The sequence below is a fragment of the Podarcis erhardii genome (genome assembly GCF_964252035.2).
Source record: "Podarcis erhardii genome assembly, chromosome: 9".
NCBI lineage: Eukaryota > Metazoa > Chordata > Lepidosauria > Squamata > Lacertidae > Podarcis > Podarcis erhardii.
The window spans coordinates 68327523-68346136 of NC_138512.1; the positions used below are offsets into that span (position 1 = coordinate 68327523).

The following is an 18614-nucleotide window of genomic DNA, read 5'->3' on the forward strand; positions in this document are numbered from 1 at the left end:
CTTTCGAAAATGTACAAAAATGTGTCAAGTAAATGTTGAAGATGCGGAGACAACTCAGGAACTTTCTACCATATGTGGTGGACATGTAAGAAAATACAGGTATTCTGGGAGAGTATTCATGCAGAACTGCAAAAAAAATTGCTAAAGATCTCTTTTAATAAAAAAACCAGAGGCCTACCTCCTGGGAATTACAGATCTGGATATTCTGTAAAAGAGGAAGGGTATTTTTTTAATACGCTACGGCAGCAACAAGAGTTCTTATTGCGGCAAAATGGAAGAGTAATGAAATCCCCTCTATACAAGATTGGATCCAAAAGCTGACAGAATATGCCAAATGAGACGGTCTATCAGAAAAAATAAAGAATAAATCAGAACAGGAATTTGTCTCAAAATTTGGAGGTTTTCAAAGAATATTTGAAATATAAATATAGTAGTTTAAACTCTGTTGCAGCATTCGAGGAACTTCAGTAATAGTTGCAAGGTAGATATAAGAATTAAAACATATTAAGAAAAAGTTTAATTATGATAGAAGTGTGTATTGGCAAGAAGTAATATGATATCGAAATATGGAATAGACGGGAGGCTGGGTCTTTAGTGTTAAAACCAATTTATGTTTTATCGTTTGTTACGAAAATTATGTGTCTATGGTTATTCCTGTGTGTAATTTGGTATTTGTGTTTTCTCTTTCTTCTTTTCTTGCTGTATCAACAAAAAATAAACATAAAAAATGAGATTTTTGTTGTACGTGAGATTTATTTGTGAGGAAGGGGAGGGGGCTTAACCATTCAACCACCCCACAAACACCCCCTGGGCCCAATCTGCGCAGACCATAGGGTGGAGGCCTGTAAGGTAGATAGAAGAGTGAAGGCAAGGAGAGGAACGAAAAGACCCCTTCTGTCCCAACCCCATTTCACTTGCTCAGGGCAAAAACATGGACACATATGCGCACGCATACATTCGCTCACATTCATACTGTGGCGCAGTGGTGAGGAACCTATGGCCAAATGCTTCTGGGCATGCAAGTCCTGTATCACCCAAGTCTCTATCTATGCTGGCTGGGCCTGGTGGGAGCTCCTGGAATCCAACAATATCTGAAGGGTCTCAGTAGCAGACTGTCATGGTAGGTTTGTCGCATGCTCACTTCCTTTTGGGGGGCAAGGATAAACTCCACCGCCATACTTCACTCTCTCTTGGCATGATTCCCTGATCAATTGATGCAATCATAAGAAAGCCTTCCATGGCACTCTTGAGCACAGACATACCTGGTGTGAGTTCACTGGGGAAAAGCTATTCCCCAAAGCAGCCACTTGAGGGCATATATGCTGAAAGCTAGGTCCTTGCAGGTGCAGGGAAGGGGTGATGGTGGTGAACGTTTGTAAAATAATAATAATAATAATAATAATAATAATAATAATAATAATAATTTATTATTTATACCCCACATCTGGCTGGGTTTCCCCAGCCACTCTGGGTGGCTTCCAACTGAATATTAAAAACAATACAGCACCAGACATTAAAAGCTTCCCTAAACAGGGCCACCTTCAATTGTCTTTTAAAAGTAAAATAGTTGTTTATTGCCTTGACATCGGCTGGGAGGGCGTTCCACAGGGCAGGCGTCACTACCGAGAAAGCCCTCTGCCTGGTTCCCTGTAACCTCACTTCCCACAGCGAGGGAACCGCCAGAAAGCCCTTGGCGCTGGACCTCAGTTTCCGGGCTGAACAATGGGGGTGGAGACGCTCCTTCAGGTATACAGGACTGAGGCCATTTAGGGCTTTAAAGGTCAGCACCAAGACTTTGAATTGTGCTAAGAAACATACAGTGAGCCAATGAAGATGTTTCAGGACCAGTGTTATATGGTCTCGGCAGCCACTCCCAGTCACCGGTCTAGCTACCGCATTCTGGATTAATTGCAGTGGCAGAGTCACCTTCAAAGGTAGCCCCACGTAGAGCGCGTTGCAGTAGTCCAAGCGGGAGATAACTAGAGCATGCACCACTCTGGCAAGACAGTCTGTAGAGACTGGCGTTTCCCGTGTGCTTCAACACCTCCCTGCTGTGGCTCCAGCAACCGTGTCTCACATGCTCACATGCAACCCTTCCTTACTCATGCTCAGAAAGGTGTCATGGCCACAGTTATTGCTTGTAATTTTTATAATTTGGAAGGTATCGTGACCAGTGAAAGCTAGGCCCTTCTGCTTGCATACAACATGCCATTGAAGGGTAGCTATCTAAGGAACTCGTGGATGGGCTCTTTTACATAATCCAATAATTTCACAGCTTTCCTCCAGAATGACTGAATAAATGCACTGCCTTTTCTTCCATCTTCATAAAAAAAAAGTGGGCAGGAAAAATAGTCTCATTTGGGCAGTGTAACACACACGCTACTGTTCTCCATGTCCCATACTAACTAATTATGTTACATTTCTTTCACTACTTGCATGTTTTCCTTTTCTATTCCAATGTTTATCGAGGGCAAGAAAATCAAAAGTATTTGCTGGTCGCCACCAAGTTGGTGTGAAAAATCCCACTTGCATTGGCCGTTCAAAGAGCATGAACCTAACAGAGTATCTGCGAGTTCATGAAATAATAATTTGATTAGATTTACATGTTTAATGTAGCGGAGGAAAGTATGATAGACATGAGGCTAAAGACGAAGCCTGCCAACAAGCTTACCAGAAACTAACATGTCCAGTATAATTAACTGCTGTTTTATTGCACCAAGATCAAGCTTTTAACATGCTTTTCTTCTGCTTTCTCAGTCAGTGACATCCAAGTCCAATGTCAACTTGCCCAGGTGGTCTAGAACCAAAACAACCATTAACAGAAGCATTTGACGCAAAATTATTAGACTGTCATGTACTATCTGCTCCATAAGGAAAGGAAAATGGGTGCCAGCCATTGTCTCTAAGTCATAAAAACCTCAAAACCTCATGTTCTGCACCTCCCTGAGAGACATACACCCCACAACCCGAGGGCCAACCTTTCTCCAAGGGAAATCCAAAAAAACCAAAGCCTTCTACAGACTGCTAAAATGCTAAAAGGTGGAGGCCCATATGATACATGGGGGGTGGGGAGAGAGAGGAAAACCCAGGTGACACCAGTCACATGTTCCAGCCAGGCCATCATGACACAAGGTCCTAGTCACACCAGGCCTGTTCCCCTTGGTCAAAACAAATATCGGCAACATTAAGACCACAGACCATGCACAACAAGAGAGAGTCCCTTGAAGACCCTCCAAAACTACTTAAAGAAAAAGATGTAGAAAACATAACAAACCACCTCTTCTGGGATGCAATGGAAGCAGTTGCCAGAGGAGGTTGTATAAAAGAAACAGCACCCCTTAAAAAAAAACTCTGAGAGAAGTAAAAACGTGTTACTGTCATGTGAGTTCTTGGTTGGATTAAGAATAATGCAAAAATTATGAAGGGAAAAAAGTCAATTCTCAAGTGAGCTGAGGGTTGTTCACCCATCCCTAGTAAAATCCACTGGACCCAAGATATATGTGGGATAAGTTTTGCTGAAGCAAGGTAATTTCCGAAAGTAATTCCGCCCTGTTTGGCACAGGTAGAAATATGCTGTTTGTGAAGGTAATATACACAAACAAGCCTCCCGATAAACAGGCAGCAATACTCACCACCTTGTAAATAGATAACAAGATGGTTTCAATACATCCTCTTCTTTGCACCATCCATGTCTCCATGGTTAGAAGAGCCTGCACAAGCAACTTTTGCCATGCCTTTTCCCTTTTGCAAAGAGCAAAGCAGGGCTATTCTAACTGACCTCCCCACAACACATCTACAGGTAGCTTCTGCTTAGTCCGGGTGAACTGCACTTCTGAACACTACATTATAATAATTTGGGAATCATGGGCATAATTCTCCCTCCCCCACCGCCCAATAAACTGGAGCAATGCGTATGTAATTAACTCTACTAGCTGCTCTGCAAGAGCTTCCTCTGAATAACCAGTATACTGCCTTCTGCACAGGATTCTATCCGATTCATCATTTTCTCGGCCTCTTCTCCCACTTGGTTGTTCCATTTCATGAATCAGATATGACTCAGCATAATATCTGGGCGCGCTGAGAAAACACAATCAACTGAAGTTGCAGGCATGTGAGGGAGGCCTGCTTATGCTAAGATCAGCTGTTGTTTTCAAAACTGTCAAGAGCTTAAATGACTGAAGAATTGGAAATTACCTAGCGTGAAATTCAAATCATCATGGTATGAGCGGTACAAAGGTTCTCATCAGAGTTCCAGGAAGCAAAGGCTGGAAAGGAAAGATGGCTTGTGACAATGAGATTAACTTTAGGCAGGGTTTTGATCCTTTTAGTTTATGCGCCATTAGTAAATAAATATTCGCATTCTGAGAATATTAACGGTTTGTGCTGCTAACACTTGGCTGCTGGTAGCCTCAAAATCATTGGAATTATAACGCAACTGAACTGCTTTGAGAGCAGGAACCCACACAAAATCAATATACAGTGAGGGGGGAAAGTATTTGATCCCCTGCTAAATTTGCCCATTGTACAGGTACTGTAATGAGCTGGAATTACAGGTAAGGCCTCTCCCTTACAGCAGGTGCTTCTAATCGCAGCTCGTTACATACAGTGAAGATACCAGGTAGCCTGACATCTGGTTGGTTGATAGGGGATCAAATACTTATTTCACTCATTACAGTGGTACCTCGGGTTAAGAACTTAATTAGTTCTGGAGGTCTGTTCTTAACCTGAAACAGTTCTTAACCTGAGGTACCACTTTAGCTACTGGGGCCTCCTGCTGCGGCCGGAGCACGATTTCTGTTCTCATCCTGAAGCAAAGTTCTTAACTCAAGGTACTATTTCTGGGTTAGCAGAGTCTGTAACCTGAAGCGTCTGTAACGCGAGGTACCACTGTATAATGTACATCAATCTCTGACTTTTGTCTTCTGGGTTTCTGGGGGTTTTCCTGTTGTTGTTATTCTCTCTCTCACAGCTACAATGGTCATTTCTTCGTCAGAGGGCAAATGGGCAAATTTAGCAGGGGATCAAGTACTTTTATTAACCACTTTAAGACCTTTGAAGAGGGTTCCCTATTCAAAACAACAAGCTTTAAGAGTAGACACGTGCAATTTTTGAAGTGCCTGGAGACAGTCAGGTCAGCAGTGACCAGAGGAGGAATGACCACTGGGAGGAGCACAGAAAGAAGAAATGTCATGGCTCATCTGCAGTAGCATAACCGGACGCCTTCATCTGCCCCAGATGCAACATAACATGTCTCTCCTGTATCGGTCTCTACAGCCACAGCAGGCGCTGCAACCTTCCAACAGTTTGACTTCACCCCCAAGGGCTCACTCATCCATCGTCTCTCAAATGCCAACAAATATGGGTGCCTTCAAGATATTGTTGGACTACAACTCCCATCAGCCTCACCTTTGGCCATGCTGGCTTGGGTTGGTAAGAGTGGGAGTCCAACAGCATTAGGAGGGCAGAAAAGTGGCTACCACTGCTGTAATTTCGTGGCTAGATATGGGATCGAGTTTGTCGAGATGTAAAAAATTGGAAGGAGGGGAGCGGTGTCAGTAGCATAAACTTGTGACGTGTCCAACACAGGAAGTTCCAAGAGATTATAGACAAGATTACGGAGAATGGGCTGTCCAAGAATGCAGAAGCAATACTTCAGATAGCTGGTGGAGCTAAGGTAACGAATGGAAGAGAAAGTGTAGCTCTGGTGGAGACGGATTACTTGAAGATGCATGTACACCATGTGCACATGTGCTCATGTACATACAACTCAGTTGTATGTACATACACCACTCACTCATGTACATACACCACTCACTCATGTGCCAGCTACACATACAGACCTGGTTGCTGGCCCTCAGCTTTGCATTAGAAGTTACATGGGTGTGAACTGCTGTAAATTTGGCAGAAACATACAGAGCAAGCGAGAATAAGCAGCTGATGAACAGAAGAGCAACAGAGAGGGCAATCCTACAAGTGGGAGGACATGCTAAAGAGCAATGGATTCTGGGATGCGGACAGAGCCACCTCGCCATATAAAATCCTGCTTTGTTGGATATTCATTTTCCTTATTTATTTCACAAAATCTACATACTGCTTGATTGTAACACACACACACACACACACACACACACACACCTGAAAGCAGTTTACGTAAGATAAATATCTCCACTTTCTAAGCACCTGGGTGAAAAGGTAAAGGGACCCCTGACCATTAGGTCCATTCGTGACTGACTCTGGGGTTGCAGCACTCATCTCACTTTATTGGCTGAGGGAGCCGGCGCCCAGCTTCCAGGTCATGTGGCCAGCATGACTAAGCCGTTTCTGGCATACCAGAGCAGCGCACGGAAACGCTGTTTACCTTCCCGCTGGAGCGGTACCTATTTATCTACCGGTACTTGCACTTTGACATGCTTTTGAACTGCTCGGTTGGCAGGATCAGGGACCGAGAAACGGGAGCTCACCCCATCGCGGGGATTCAAACCGCGGACCTTCGGATCGGCAAGTCCTAGGCTCTGTGGTTTAACCCACAGCGCCACCCGCACCTGGGTAGGCTTGTCTAAACAATAAGATTTTTAGGAGGAAAAGAGCATAGTGAAGGCGCCTTGATAAAGTGTGGCTGCTGCCGTGCTAAATGATCGAGTTTTTACAAATGCAGAAAGGGCATAATGTGGCACCTACAGTAGTGCCAATTATGCCGACTGAAGCAGTCAACCGGGCACATATGGGGTAAGGCAATCTCATAAGCCAAATGGTCCCAAGTTGTTAAGGGCTTTATATGCCAATAGTAACACCGTGAATTTGGATCTGTAGCAAATCGGCAGCCAGTGCAAATATGGATCTATCTGTTTGATGTACAGTCATACCTTGGGTTGAAGTAGCTTCGGGATGAATATTTTCGGGTTGCGCTTCACAGCGACCCGGAAGTAACGGGGTGCGCTACTTCTGGTTTTCGCCGCTCGCGCATGCGCAGACACTCAAAATGTCGTCACGCGCATGCGCGAAAGTGACGAATTGCGACCCGCGCCGGGATGTACATTGCATTTGCTGCAGGATGTGAATGGGGCTCCAGAACAGATCCCGTTCACATCCAGAGGTACCACTGTATAATGAAGTGGCCAGGTATGGAGGCACCTTCAAGATCTGGACACCTTTTGGACAGGATAAGGAGATGGTAGCTCTGTCAGGGCTTCTATTTTTCAGCCCGGTCACCATTGTTGCACCTTTCAGGTTTCTGACGCAGGATGAAATAAGGCAGCTGTCACTTCTCCCACCTGTTCTGTCCCCCACCCCACCCTACCCCACCCCGATGCTGTACAGCATACCTGCAAACTACAGGAGGCAAAAGTGGGAAGGGAATCAGTGATAGAAACCACAGCTGCCTTGTCTCTCTCTTCATCAAGGTATTTATGCAAGGTTTCCAGGTTGGAAAGTAACAATCTGACCTCATTGTATGTGCACACAAAGCTTCAGGGGTCCAGGAGGTGGCATTTCCTTGGCACAGGCGTGTTACCTTAAAGACACTTGCTAATTCAGCTTCTGGGTGAAATGAAAAAGCATATGGCTTATCCCTAAAGGTATTTTTGGGGGGAGGAAACTAATGCCTTGGGATAGCTTGCTACCACTTCTGTTAGTTTTAATTTCAAATAGCTTGCAGTGGTGTTACCATTGGCAAGAGAATGCCTGAGCTTTGCTGGGATGGCCCCAGTTTCAACACTGAACAACAAAACAAGCTTGCTTTTTTGCTTTCGCTTTTTAAGGTTCAATGGTTGCCAGAGCCATTGAGAATAAGCACAAATGGGAGCATCTATTTTGTTGACTCAGTGCATTTCTAAATTGCTATTCAGATCACTTACAGGAATAAGTGTAATAAACGGAGTAAGGAGTAACAGGAATAAGAAGTAATAAAAACACCAATGTGACCTCTTTCGTTTTGTAACATACATTTGTTTACAAATGAGCAGCCCAGAAAATCCTGTTTTTACAGGCCACCCTCTCGCAAGCCCAAACCTTGCTCCTGATTTTGTTCTTTTTGCTCAGGGCCCGGCAACAATCCCCTCTCCGTGGAAATAGCACGACTCCTCATCTTAGCAGAGCAGGAGACGAAAAGGCAAGGGCTATATTCCATAGCTGTAGCATAGCCTCTTAGGCACATATAACTACATTCAAGTAGACAAGTGTAGAAGCTCAGCTCTCATGAGAAGTGCTTGCAAAACTTACAGGATTTTTTCCCCCCTACTTTACACTTTTATAAATTCCCATTCCTGCAGAAAAATGTACCTGAGCAGAACACCCCAGATTTCCCTTGAAGTATACCTTCCTTGAAATTTGGTTGGTTGCTTGACATCTTTTTCTTCTTGTTGTTTTAATAAACAAAGGGCTGTGGGATGAGTCTTGAAGAGTTTTCCAAAGCACATTTGTCTCCTGCAAGATCACATCTCAGCTGTTGCTCGTCTTTAGGGACGGAAGAAGAATTCATTCCGTCTGCTTCTTGCAGTCGACTGACCCAATCCAACAATCCCAAATTCATTTGCGGACTGGAACATAACTCTTGACCAGATTATTATTATTTTTTTCTTTAATTTTTTTTTAATAATATTTATTGAAATTTCCAATAAAAAGAGAAAAAATAAAAAAGAACACAAAAAAAAGAAATTACATGATCCAAAAAAAGAGAAAAAAATACAAAGTACAGAAAAACAAAAACAAAGGAAAAGTAAGAACAGATTAAAAACAAATCCCTCTTTCTCTGTCCTATAATTCATTTACTTATTTCCATGACTTCCTCACACCTCCCTCCTTTGTATTCCAATTCAAATAGTTAATTCAGCAAATTTTTCCCTCCTTATAACTAGATTATGCACTTCTCCGGATTTTGCAATGCTGTGGCAATGTACAAAAAGTGTGCACAAAATGATACTTTATGGCAAAGATGTGTACAGTATAAAATACTGATTTTACAGGAAATAATGCATTTAAAAGTACATAGTTGTTGTTGTTTTGTTGTTGTTTTTTAGGGACACGGGTGGCGTTGTGGTCTAAACCACTGAGCCTCTTGGGCTTGCCGATCGGAAGGTCGGCAGTTCGAATCCCCACGACAGGGTGAGCTCCTGTTGTTCGGTCCCAGCTCCTGCCAACCTAGCAGTTCGAAAGCACGCCAAAAAGTACAAGTAGATAAATAGGTACCGCTCCGGCAGAAAGGTAAATGGCGTTTCCGTGCACTGCTCTGGATTTGGTGTTCCGTTGCGCCAGAAGAGGCTTAGTCATGCTGGCCACATGACCCAGAAAAACTGTCTGTGGACAAACACCGGCCTGTAAAGAGAGATGAGCGCCTCAACCCCAGAGTCGTATGCGACTGGACTTAACTGTCAGGGGTCCTTTACCTTTACCTTTTTAGCTTCTTCGAATAAATGCATACAGTAATGTGTACAATTTAGGTGGGAACATTACTTCAAAGAATCTGCACAAAACAGGGTGAAAGGGGCCTATTATTAAGGTCATACATTAAAAGCACATGACTTCCTCTGAAGAATCCTGGAAACTGCAGTTTTTCCTCACAGAGATAGAATTTCCTGCACCCTTAACAAACGGTTCCCAGGTTTCTTTGGAGAAGTAATGTTCTTTAAATGGTGTCAAATGGTGTGCTTAGGCTGATCTGTCCAGCCCTGGTTGTCGCAGAATGAACCAGTAAACTAAATAAATTAAAAAATAAAGACAAGTTAGAATAGTGATTCCTAATAGATACTGGAAAAACCCAACAAGAGGGAATCAGGCATTATTATGAAGGTACCTGAAACATGTCATCTGAAACAATTCATGTGTGAAAAAGTACAAAGATAAACGACTAAATATATCACACCATATAAAAGCCAAATATGCAGCTAGTGCAGAAATATCTACCTCAAGCCTGCTTAAAATCACTTTTTTCAGTGGTGCTTCAGATCTAAAGTACCACTTTGATGTAATTAACTTCCTCAATAAGATCCTGGTCAAACTGCAGTTACTATGTGGAGACCACTTCACATGGAAGCTGTAAATACACTTTGAGTCATTCCTTCTTTTTTACTTATTGAAAGATTTCTACTCCGCCTTTCAATTTAAAATTCCCCAAGGTGGCTTACGGTATCACTTTAAACAGTAAAATACAATGATAATAAAATAGCAGCAGATAGCAATAGTTAAAAGAAGCAGCAAAACCACAAAACAAAATAAATGGCATTAAAACCTGGGAAAGTTAAACTGGTTTTCACCTGGTTTCTAAAAGTCAACAGACTGAGCTTTTAACAGAAAGGAATTCCACATCAGAGGTGCTACTACCAGCGAGGCCCTGTCCCTGATCCCTGCCCACTGCATCCCAAGTCATACACCCAAGACTGTGCCACTATAACTGGATTATAACCTCAAAATGCCAGTGGCCCATCTAGTTGTCACCCACCCACCATATAACTCCTTTTACGGGGAAGATCTGAGCATGGATGATGTGGAAGCTTTATCCAGGTGGATAAAAATCAATGATTTAAAAAAAACAATCAGATTTTTTAAATTTAAATCTGATTTTTTAAAATTTAAATCTGATTTTTTTTATTTAAACTGGATTTTGAAAATAAAATGCTTTTGCAGGAAAATATGTCTAAAGATATTCTATTTAAGTTACATTATAGTCCAAATTTTCAGGAAATAAGGATTTGTTTTAAGTTTTTCATGTGTGCTAAAACTCAGACTAAGTTTTTTTATTTTATTTTTTAAAAAATCACTTCACCACATCAGTTAACAAACATGGATACATATGCTATTATGTTATTGTTTTAGTTAAATAAATTGTTTAAATTGTTATTAAGGAAATGATTGTTTTTCTTCTTCCAATAAAGTACAGCAGAAAAGTTGTTCAAATATAAAGAGTTTACTTATTAAAACTCACAATAATTTCATAATTATCTGTCTATGTATTGCTAATAGTATAACCACATCAGTAGTTTTTTTATATAACTGTAAAAACTACCCTGAAAATGTATTATTCCAAAAATGAGACCTTCCTCTGGTTGTAAATATTAAGATTATACCAGCAAGAATGAGTCTTTCTGTAAAAAAAAATGATTTAAATTAAGTCTTAATGACTAGCGATTTAAATCAAGTCTTACTGACTAGTGATTTAAATCGATTTGATTTAAATCAAATTCACCCTGTAAGAAGCTGAAGGACTGTGTTCATGGGAAGGGGTGTTCCTAAAACTAGGGTAAAACTGTGAAGTTGTGACTATTGCTGTTAGATGCTGCATGTTGTCTAAGAAATCCTGTTGTTTAGAGCACCAAAATGCAGTTTTTAAAATGTTACTATGTTTGCTACTGTTTCGCTATGCTATTATGAAATTGTTACTGTCTTATTGCTTTGCTATGTTATTATGAATCATTTGTTTGTAATGTATCCCTGTTTCCTTTGTTGTAAGATGCTTTGAACAAATAAAGTGAATGAATGAATGGCATCCCCAGAAACTCAGGAACAGCCCCAAACAGCATCCAATAAGGATCCAGGACCCGGGGGGGGGGGGCTGGGGGCTGGCAGGGATCCCTTTCTGCAGAAAGCAAGCTCTGCTTCTGAAGCAACTGAGAGACAGGTAGGACTGGGCATCACAATGGTCAACCAGATGCCTATTGGAGGCCCCAAAGGAGGACAGCACTTCTCCCATTTGTGCTCCTTGGTAACTTGTATATAGAGGAAAGACTGACTCTGATAATGGAGGTAATATATGACCATCATGACTCGTAGTAATTGATAGCTTATCCTCAATGAATCCATTTTTATCAGGTTTTTTTAAAAAAGGTAAAGGACCCCTGGATGGTTAATTCCAGTCAAAGGCGCCTATGGGGTTGTGGCGCTCATCTCGCTTTCAGGCCGAGGGAGCTACAGTGGTACCTCGGGTTACATACGCTTCAGGTTACAGACTCCGCTAACCCAGAAATAGTACCTTGGGTTAAGAACTTTGCTTCAGGATGAGAACAGAAATTGTGTCCTGGCGGCAGCAGGAGGCCCCATTAGCTAAGGTGGTGCTTCAGGTTAAGAACAGTTTCAGGTTAAGAACAGACCTCCAGAACGAATTAAGTACGTAACCAGAGGTACCACTGTATAATAATAATAATAATAATAATAATAATAATAATAATAATAATAATAAAATAATACCCTGCCCTCCCTGGCCAGAGCCAGGCTCAGGGCAGCTAACACCAATAAAATCACAGGAAAAACATAATAGGGGGGAAAAGGGGGGGGAACCAATTTAAAATGCAGGTTAAAATGCTGGCGTTTGTCCACAGACAGCTTTCCGGGTCATGTGGCCAGCAGGACTAAACTGCTTCTGGTGCACGGAGGACCATGACAAGTGCCAGAGCGCATGGAAATGCCATTTACCTTTCCGCCACAGCAGTACCTATTTATCTAATTGCACTGGAGTGCTTTTGAACTGCTAGGTTGGCAGGAGCAGGGACAGAAGAATGGGAGCTCACCCTGTCGCGTTGATTCGAACCGCCAACCTACTGATTGGCAAGTCCAAGAGGCTCAGTGGTTTAGACCACAGCGCTCTAAACATTATGAAGAATAAGAGCATAAAATGAGCCATACTGAATCTGACCAAACGCCCATGTAGTCCACCAGCCTGTTCTCACAGCTGACAACCAAATGTCCACAAGTAGGGCATGAGTACAACAGTACAGCAGCCCAACAGCCCTCTCCCCACTTGTGATTCCTAGCAACTGGAATTCAGAGGCATGCTATTAGGCCTCTAATAGTGGAGGCAGGGGACACAGGTGGCGCTGTGGTTAAACCACAGAGCCTAGGACTTGCTGATCAGAAGGTCGGCAGTTCGAATCCCCGTGACGGGGTGAGCTCCCGTTGCTCGGCCCCTGCTCCTGCCAACCTAGCAGTTCGAAAGCACACCAAAGTGCAAGTAGATAAATAGGTACCGCTCCAGCGGGAAGGTAAACAGCGTTTCCGTGGGCTGCTCTGGTTCGCCAGAAGTGGCTTAGTCATGCTGGCCACATGACCCGGAAGCTGTACACCAGCTTCCTCGGCCAATAAAGCGAGAGGAGCGCCACAACCCCAGAGTCGGCCACGACTGGACTTAATCCCTTTACCTAGTGGAGGCAGAGCATGCAAAAAGGTGGTAATTCAGATACTCTAGGGTCCTAGTCTGTTAAGGCCTATGCAGTTCCTATGCAGTGGCTCACTTTGTAGACTGAGCAATTTCCCCTCCCCTTTCCACCACAGTAAAAAGGAAATGTCTTTGGTGATATGGAGAAAACTGTCCAATCTGAACCGCTGCAAATAAGTAGTTAACCATCTGGTGATGGTCTCCATGTGGAAAGATTTAATGGAAATCCCACATAGCGATTTTCATGTGACTTTTTCAGAAGGAAAACAATATCCAAAGCAAGGTTGTGCCTTTTCCATCTTAGACTCTATTTGTATTATCTGTGGGGAAATTGGTTCAATATTTGAGGTTAAGAACTGACATGGATCTGAAGTTGCCTGAAGTAGAACATGCTATCGGCAATATTTGTGACCTTCTTGCTCCAGGAGGAAGGAATTTAAAGTTGACTTAAAGGCTCCAAAGGAGGATGGAAGTGGTGGAAGGACGAACATTTGTTATGGATGGAATACTTCTTATCTGGCTTAGTGAAAGAGGGAAAAGTAAAAACTGGTTGGAGCAAAATGTTCTTGGCCAGATTATTTGCTGGCATGGGCACAGACAATCCAGTTCAATCCCTCTCTGTTCATAATTAATGGATTTCAGAAAGTTTTCTAACATTTTAATGTTTTGGAAATACTACAAATCAGAAACTTTTTAACACCGAAACAACTGCAAAACAGCATATGAATTGACTTCTCAGAAAATCAACAAGTCTCAAAAGCTAGGGTATAACTTTTTTTTAAAAAAAAAAAAACAACCACTTGGAACTCAATTCTATATCTGAAAAAGGTGAGTCTTTAACTTTCATCTCCTGGTAATAACTCTCAGAAAAAAATGATTTGCAAGAACCAACATGTACATTCCATTATCCTTGTAACAGTAGAATATGGTCAGCTTCCAACCTATCTTTTAACCCCCACCTCCTCCCAAAATCTCTTTATATTTTGTAAACATCATCTGATTAATCTCCACAGAAAAGCCTTGCAAACTGTGCTATTATTTCCAGTGTTCGGCTTTTGTGCCATTGTTGAACTAAACAGATTGCCTGAGGCCACCCACTGAGTCCTTGGCTGAAACAGGTATTTGGAGCCAGGTGTTCCAGGGCTTATTTTAATATTCTGACCACTAGACCATGCTGGGTTTAAGGGTATATCTAAATAGCAATTATTATTTGCTTGTGGGCTACGGCTCTCTGCCTAATCGTCTTATCACCAGCTGTAAACAGTATCCATGAATGGGAAGAAAAGCAGGTGCAAAGTTCTGGTTTAACTTAGCTTGCACATAAGCTCCAGAATAACAGAATGTCACTGGTATAATTAGGCTCAAAGGTGTGGAGAGAACAAGGTATTGAGGTTCATTACCTCATCCCTTTGCTGTTCTCTCAGGTGCACCACATGAATCAACCCAAAAGTATATGCAGGGAATCTAAGGCATGATGGAAGCTCCAACACCATCAGTCTGAATTGCAGGTACCCCTCACCCGCAGGAGAAAATCAAACAACCTTATAAGGTAATCTCAGAATTTTTGGGGAGAGACTTATTGAGGAGGCTTCAAAATCCCATAGCTCACCAAGGTTAGAACTGTCCAAGGCCAGTGCTTCTACACTATAGTAGTAATCTCAATCCACAGATGCATGAGTGCAGTAATGCTTATAAATCTCTCTACTGGTACATAATCCAAGGAGAGGGAATTATTATTGTTATTGTTATTGTTATTGTTATTGTTATTGTTATTGTTATTGTTATTGTTATTTCTATACCACTTTCTAGAATATCAAACAGTTTACAACCTACATTAAAACATCAAATAAGACACTGGAAACAAGAGGAACTACCGACAGTGGAAGAGTGGAGAATGAAACTTATGGACTTTGCAGAATTAGACAAAATGACTGGGAAAATCAGATACCAGAAAGATCACAAGTTCACTCAGGACTGGAGAAAGTTTACGATTTATCTGGAAAATATTTGTGATGAACAGACAATGCTAGTTGGTTTTAAAGAGGCTTTGTGATGAGAAAGGGTATTGTAAAGAGAAAATGAGATGAAAGGATATTATTAACTGGCAATATATTATAAAGGAAATGCGGAACAAATATAAAACATGAGGATTGTGGGAGGAGCTGGTGGAAGTCAAAAATTTGTAAATTGTTGAATATGGTTATGTTTGAATAATTTGTAAAAGAAAGATTTGTAAAAAATTAATAAAAAAACACACAAATAAGACACTGCAAAATAAAGCAGTACAGAAGGTCAAATATGCATTCAAAGCAACAGAACGAACGAACAAACAAAATATTATCCCAAATATTTCAAGAAGGTCAAGTATAGAAAAGACCTTGAATAACACCTTGAACCTGGGCTGGTACAAAATTGGCAACCAATGCAGATCTTTGAGCACAGCTGTTATATGCTGACCTCAGTCAATCAGCATTCCTTAACTTCTGTTATCTTCCCAAACAATTAATAAACAACTAAACCGACAACTAACCTACAAGCATCCCTCTCTGCAAGGAGAGGGATTATTGATATTACCAATGGCTAATGAAAGGATGCATATCTACAACCTTGAAAATAAATCCCAAAATTTAATACAGTAGTTATATGTCAGGAGCCCATCTACTAATATGCGAGTTAATTTAAAAGGTATGATTCCAAGAACAGCAGTGATGTTCATGGAAAATGCAGGTGAAAATATCTAGCTGTTCCAAAACACAAAATTGGACTATAGAAATCCAAAAGGAGTGGAGTGGAATACTTGGGGATTAATGTGTTTATTTACCATGATGAAAAAGAATACACATACACACACACACACACACACACACACACACAAACACACAAACACACACACACACACACACACACACACACATATATGACACAAGGGCAGCCTTTCATGGCTGGTTCCTCCCTACAGATTTGGTCAAAGAAACAAATAATCTGTTCTGCCCAAACTGGCACCTATTTACAAAAAAACCTGTGTAGTTTTTGCAAGTTAATACAGACACACATCTTTTTATTTGTATGCCGCCTTTCCATGGTCAAAATCACGCTCAAGGCAGATTACAACAAGAAATCTTTTTAAAAAATAATAATGATCAAACATAACAAAAGTAGTCATAAATCAATAAATAAAACAGCAAAAAGGACACAATTGGACTGAATAATAATTTATAATTTCCGCATAAATCATAAGATTTAAATGAAGACACAAAAATTAATATCAATAACAGCAACAATCCCCAAGAAAACCCAGCCCAGTCTATATGGCAATACAGCACTCCTTAGAATTTTGCCCTTAGAATTCTGCTCCAAAGTGCCATGGCTCAGTCCAAGAACCTGGAGAACCAGGTTACCTGAAAGACCACCTGCCCCTGTATAAATGTGTAAAGTCATTTTGATCATCTGGGACAGGGTTTCCCAAACCAGGGTCTCCAGCTGTCTTTGGACTACAACTCCCACCCCTCTTAGCCAGCAGGACCAGGGGGCAGGGATGATGGGAACTGTAGTCCAAAAACAGCTGGAGACTCAAATTTGGGAAACTCTGTTCTGGGTAAATTCTACTTGTGGCACTTACAGAATATCACAAGGCAGTAACCTGGGAGCGTGCATTTTCTGCTGCCACCCCTGTACGACAGAATTCCCTTCTTCTCTCTGCCATAAATCAAACATTACCCACTTCAGAGATCTTGCCAAGACTTATCTTTTTGCCCAAGCTACAATTGACTCATAAGATTGGATCCCGTTTCATGTGTACGATTCCCCCAATATCTGTTGTTGTTGTTTTTGCTTTTATTCTGTTTTATTGGTTTTATGTTTCACTTCTGTTCTAATGGATATTGCTGTTGCATTGTTACATAGTGTACATTGCCTAGGGATTTTTGAAAGGTTGAACAGTTTAGAAATGCCTTTTCCCCCAATTCCCCCCCCAAAAAATCTTTAAAACAAACAAACAAACAAACAAACAAACAAACAAACATAAATCTTATCAGTTTTCCAAAACTAAATTTCTCATAAAATTAACTTAATCACTTAACATCATTCTTTCTATTCATTTTGACTTTAAACATTTTATTCTCTAACATCACCTGTTTAAATCCTAAGCCTATCTGGTATTTGCAAGTTTTCCGAATTAAGTTATCTTAATGTTAAGTTATCTTAGCATATTTAACTAAATAGTCTTTATATTTCATCCATTCCTTCTGGTACTCCTCCTCCTTCTGGTTGCGGACTCTTCCAGTCAGGTCAGCTAGCTCTGAAAAGTCCATCATCTTCATCTGCCATTCCTCCACTGTTGGGACTTCATGTGTTTTCCAATTCTTAGCTAACAAAATTCTAGCTACAGTTGTGGCATACAAAAACAATCTAACATATTTCTTGGGCAATTCTAGACCTATTATTCCAAGAAGAAAGGCTTCTGGTTTCTTAATAAATGTATATTTTAACATTTTTTAAATTCATTATAAGTATTCACCCAGAAGTCTTTCACCTTGGGGCAGGTCCACCACATATAATAAAAGTTACCCTCTTTTTCTCTACATTTCCAGCATAGATTATCACTATTATGATATATCTTTGCTACAGTTTAGAAATGCCTTTAAAGTAAATAAATATGAAGGAATAGATGGCCTCTGAGCATCTAAGGTGATTTTTTTTCTTTTTACTCGCTGAGTAACCTGTTAGTTTTGCATAACGCTCAAACCAGCTCCATACAAAAGCAGCTTCCAGCTATCTTCTGTTACGGCAGCTGCAGCTTCTGCAGCAAATGCAAACAGAAAGAGAGAGAGAGAGAGAGAGAGAGAGAGAGAAAGCTAATGTTTACCACACCTTTCCCTGCAATTCATCCTCAGGACAAATCAAAGGTAAATACTGTAAAGAGAAGAACTTCTCCCAAAGACAAAGACCACATGACAGAGGACAGCGAACCTGCTGAATGGAGATCTTATCTTAATTTACTAGGACTTGGAACAGTGCAAAAATGTAAATGCATTTAAGGATGCAATCCTAAACACATCTGCTAAGACCCACTGAAGACAGGAAGCATCCTTCCATGCATGGGATTGTGCTGTGAAAGGATGTCCAATGGATTCCCCCCCCCCATTAACTCAGGACACATGCAGGGGAATATGCTACAAACCATAAGTTATATGCCACTATCCTGTTGACTAGAGGCCATTTCTGATTTTCAGTAGGAACTGGGTGATTCATAATGTCCCCACTGTTGGAGCAGAGACATGTCTGTGTTACCTGTTATGACTGTGCAAGGTTCCATGTTAGCCTGAAAACAGTAAGAAATAACTAAATAAATTTACCTATGTAACATAGCTATTGCAAATGGAGCATTTTCCATGTGAATCAGCTGATCGCTGATTACAGCAAAGGGGACGCGGGTGGTGCTGTGGTCTACACCACTGAGCTTCTTGAGCTTGCCGAT

General features: G+C 41.3%; 3 protein-coding genes across 5 annotated transcripts in view; 1 reads left to right on the forward strand and 2 right to left on the reverse strand.

Moving 5' to 3' along the window:
• CFAP299 (cilia and flagella associated protein 299) overlaps positions 1-18614 on the reverse strand; it is a 364079-nt gene that overhangs the window by 105750 nt on the left and 239715 nt on the right. The window lies entirely within an intron of this gene.
• LOC309350560 (putative CENPB DNA-binding domain-containing protein 1) overlaps positions 1-18614 on the forward strand; it is a gene marked incomplete at its 3' end in the record, with an annotated part of 261149 nt that overhangs the window by 79875 nt on the left and 162660 nt on the right. The gene's annotated exons all lie outside the window — the stretch shown is intronic.
• The window catches only part of FGF5 (fibroblast growth factor 5), a 323085-nt gene that overhangs the window by 904 nt on the left and 303567 nt on the right, over positions 1-18614 (reverse strand). The window lies entirely within an intron of this gene.